This window comes from Hemitrygon akajei, chromosome 28, assembly GCF_048418815.1.
Source record: "Hemitrygon akajei chromosome 28, sHemAka1.3, whole genome shotgun sequence".
In the NCBI taxonomy this organism is placed as follows: Eukaryota; Metazoa; Chordata; class Chondrichthyes; order Myliobatiformes; family Dasyatidae; genus Hemitrygon; species Hemitrygon akajei.
Window position 1 is genome coordinate 27,965,928 of NC_133151.1, and position 4,821 is coordinate 27,970,748.

At 45.1% G+C, this 4,821-nt stretch overlaps 1 non-coding gene across 1 annotated transcript; it reads left to right on the forward strand.

Moving 5' to 3' along the window:
- The first annotated feature begins 3,219 nt into the window (after nucleotides 1–3,219).
- Nucleotides 3,220–3,291, forward strand: trnad-guc (transfer RNA aspartic acid (anticodon GUC)). Its single transcript has one exon. It is a non-coding gene; the product is annotated as a tRNA-Asp (tRNA).
- The last annotated feature ends 1,530 nt before the right edge of the window (nucleotides 3,292–4,821 follow it).

Below are 4,821 nucleotides of genomic sequence, written 5' to 3' on the forward strand. Positions count from 1 at the left end.
CACAGATATAATGATGGTATATCGTAAGACATTGATCAGATTCATTTGGAGGATTGTAGGCAAGTTTGGGCCCAATTTCTAATAAAGTGTGCGCTGGCATTGTGTGGGCTCATTGAGGTTTCATTAGAGTGATCCCGCAATGAAATGGCTTAACTAAGAGAAGTGTTTGGAGACTCTGAGCCGACACTCGTGAGAATTTAGAACAACGAGGGAGGATCTCATTGAAAACCATCGAATAAGTAAAGATCAGGTGAATGTGGAGAAGATGCCTGTCCAGTATCTCTGACACCGACGCTGATGTCCATCTCAATCGACCCAGGACATAGTGATGAGATCCCGTGAGAAACGTCCTTCTGCCTCCCTAGCTGAGTGGTCGCATTTGCAATGGCGACTGATTAGGGCGGTTGATCAGAAGTTCATTGAGGTTTCACTAATAATGTTCCACTGCGGTTTAAGCGGATCCATTCAGAGTCACTTGTGTCCACGTAATTAGAAATTCCTTTATTCTTTCCACCAAACTATTAATTGTGTCGCCGTCTCCTGATAAAGCTATGGAATAAAGAAAAGAAAACTGTTTATTTTATTGTGCTTCAAATCTCTTGTTGTGAACTCAGGCTGTTCATTGGAACTTCTGTCCGTTGAGTGACTCTGGTCATTCTTGACATTCGACTGATCATCTGCCGCCAACATGGACTGAACTTCTTTCCTATTGAGCCGTACATCTTCAGAATGGGCTCCTAATCTTGGGGCTCCGTGAGTGTGTGAAGAAATGAGATTATTCCGGAGAGTATCGGCTCTCAATGCTAAAGGTCTCCTCAGCGGACATATCTAGTGACACTTTGCCGCGCCCCCTCCATCTCTAACGGTATCCTTCTTTAGGCAAGGGCCCCAACCTGCAAGCAGGAGAGCGGAGTTGCTTGGATCTCCCTATCTCAGAGGGCAAAAGAGGCGAAATCGATTAACGAGAGAGGATTCCACGAATCAAAGCACATTTATTATCAAATAAGGTATAAATTAGACACCTTGAGATACTTCTGCTCATAGGCAGCCACAAGGCAGGAAACTCGAATAAACCAATTTACAAAAGACCAAAAGCCAATGCGCAGAGAAAGAGAGAGAAAGAAACACACAACGAGCAAACAAGAGAAGCAAGCTCACAGCATCCCAAAATAGATTGGATAACAGATCCGCTCCGGGAACATCCGGAGTAGGCCAAAAGACTCGGTCCCCGGTTTTTAAACCAACGTGACAGAAGCACCTCATTGTTCAACCCATTGATGTTTGTCCCGAAGAACAGCCCAGAGACAAACAGAGAAAATGCGGAAGGGACACGGTGGAAGTGAAACAGAATGTGTGACACCAGGCCGACTGAAACCGTGTTGATTAAGTAATGCATAATACGTTCATTGCTGACATGTCGGGAACGAGGTCTTCGAATGGGTGGAAACACAGACAGCAGAAAGGCAATAACAGGATGGGGCAGGGGTGAGGAAACACGGAAAAGAATACAGAGAGACACGGGCAGAGAGATAGGGGCGATAAACATCAACAAAGAGCAGTTAAGGAAACCATGAGATGTCAGCAAAGAACCGATAAAAAAAATGCAAGAAAAGAATGGGAAGCGTCCACAACGGAGCAGCGCAACACCACGTTTAGCCAATAGCAGAGTGGCACAGCTGGATCGTGCTGGGTCAAAGGTCATCATTTGGGTGTAAAACATCTATGACTTGTCTAATTTACCGCGGATTCGCAAATCGAAACGTCTGCGCACTCTGTAAACAAACTAGAGTGTCGAATGCAGGGGATATTCATAAAGATTTTGCGTGAGATGGAGAGTTCCGGTATAAACCGAGACTGGATAGAGTGTGGTTGTATCCATGGAGTGCTAGAGGTGACAGAGATCTATGAAGGTCATATCAAATTAGCGGGGCCTTATCAGAATACTAGTAAACTGTCGTGACGTGTAAACCTAGACAGCTTCAGATGAGGAACTTCATGAAGATGGCGTTTGAAAACTGGAACACATGCCTGAGTGGCAGGTGGAAGCAGGTACACTCACAACATTAGAGAATTGTCTGGGAAAGCACCTCGACAATCAAGGCACTGAAGGCAATTGCTCATAAGTGAATTGTTTTTTTCTCTATAGTGAGATTAGTTCCTGAATGTCAGCATGGACGTGATGAGTCGAAAGGCCTGTTTCAGGGTGGCACGATTCTGTGATTCTATTTTACATTTATTAATCACAGTAAAGGGTTTAATTAAATCATGTAATGGACAGAGGATGTGGATAGGGATCCCACAGGTTCTAAATAGACAGAGGGATTGGTGAGTGAACTGACACACTCAGGGTGAACACATCATCCGACATGTTTTGATGTGTTCCAGTTTGTTGCGGGTGTCTAGGTTAGAGAGAGAGCAGGAAGCTGCACTGGTCGGTTCATCGAGAAAATGTGAAAGATGGGAAATCCATCCTTGATCGTCTGGCCAGCCCAGGATGAATAATAATTTTGCACTCAATCATGGATTTAAACGATTTCTGGACTTCGTACACGAATTAGCAGGGTTAGACCACTCGGCCGATAGAAGTCTGCACTGATCGGGTTCTATGAATTGTTCACTTCTGATAGTTTCGATGATAGATGAAAACTCTGCCAACTGCGATCGTAGGAAATCACACCTGCGTCAATTGTCCGGAAGACAGCTCTGTTCACCATTATATCACCATTGTTCCATCATTCTGCAGGAGGTTTGGGTCCTGAACTATCTCCAGTGGTGCATGACTGTAGCTCGAACTGCTGTCTGAATCCGGTTGGTCACTCTGATTCCCCACCCTGGTGCAATTCCTGTTATGCCCAGTTAAAGTCTCCATCTTCTGACACATCGGAGATACAAAACTCCCAGTAATTCGCTCGGAATCGGACTGAAGTGAGAAAGATCCCTTCTAAATTCGAAGAGCTCCACATCGCTTCTTGCCTGTCGCAGTATAAAACCGGAATATATAAATGATCTGTTGAACAACACGGCGTTAGGTTCGAATGAGAGTTCCTTTCGCTAAACCTTGAAAACAATCGGTGACTGAAAAGCTGGAGGAAACTGAGACACTTCTGTGGGAAGGACACGAAGAAACTGACTGCAGTATTGCAGTGAACAAACATCAAGGTAATTCTGTTCACTCTCTTGTGCTCTTTCACGTTTTTGTCATGATGAACCAACAGCGGCTCCTCGTTAGTATAGTGGTTAGTATCCCCGCCTGTCACGCGGGAGACCGGGGTTCATTTCCCCGACGGGGAGATGCTGATTTTACAGCTCTCCTTCAAGAAGAATATTGCCTACAAAAGGCGAATAAAATTGAACAAATAATTTCCCTGGGAGAGTCTGTACCCCGAACCGTTCGTCACGGTTCGTTGTTACACTCAACGACTGAGTCCATCACTCCGACCACACTAATCCGTGACTTTTGTTGACAACTATCAACTCCCTCATGGCCTCACCACGTTAGCAAAGCAACTGACCAACATTAACTGTCACCCTAGAACTCTTCATTTGTATCCTCATCTTGCTTTGGTACGCATAATGACTCCAGGCCCTTGCCGTGTAAAGGGAAATCAGACCTTACAAAGAACTTTCTTGCCGAGGTTGACTGCACACTGTCTGTGAACATTCCTTGCTAGGTTAACTTGACCTGCTGTAGCTCTTCTCACTTCCCTTCCGTTCTGTAACGGACAACATGGATTGTGGCTGCAGTTGAATTGCCCAGAGAATTCAGGTCTCCTCAGTGATCCTGTCATCGACTATCCTGAAGAGCAGGGATGTTAATCAATAATGTAGGCAGCCGTGCTTTGGGTCATCACTCCACAGAGTGATGCAGTCAAGAAATTAAAACAGTGTTCACTATCAGCAACTGGAGTTGCACAAACTTCCTAGCAGGGATTCTAACAGGATTTGCATGGATACAGTTGACGATATTCTCGGATATATCAAAGATGTTTGTGGATCGTTCCAGGCCAGTGATGGCACAACTACCTCTGCTCTCAGCCAACAGAACGTTTAATGCTGTTCAGTTTTGAGAGGCGATTCTGCAGCGAGCTGGCGTTTTGTTAGAAATTTCATTGATTTTCAGACCTGAAAATCAAGCGCTGTTACCCAATTACTGCAACACGAGGGCCATACTGATGCTCTCACGAGCCCGTCTGGTAGGTCCCCAGAACAGGAACACTACAATCCAGTAACGTTGCTCAGTCTCCTTCATCCTTCAACGCTGGTAGATGGTGTGCATTTGGTACTGCATAAGTCAAATTGTAATAACCCCTTGACAGCTTTTGTTCAGACTAGAGAGACCATTTATATGGAAAGGGGATACCCTGGGACAATCAATACAGTAGGCCTGCCAGTCAACTCTGTAAGTGCCATCATCAGAAGTTGTGGTATCACTGATGACTTATACGTACTGTTATCTACACCTGAACCCATTACCCCGTAGTTGCAATAACAGCCTTCACCCTCATTCTCATGATGCAGCTTCAAAGATGAGGATTCATGCAGTCCATTACAAGAAAGCTAATGCCATCGTTCAAAACAGTTCCATTGGGAAGTGTAATATATCTGGACAGTTGAGTCCAGTGCTCCCTTCACAGCTCTAACATTGTTACCAAGGTAAAAAACTGACTCAATCTTGCCCGAACCTCTTCACCGCCATTTTGCCTCCAGTAGATTATTTTGGGTTCTGGTGAGGTCATAGCTGGACGAATCTGCGTGGATAACTTATCTGCCGTCAACTCTGAACAATCTATGTGCTCACTATCATCGGCTCTCCAACTCGTG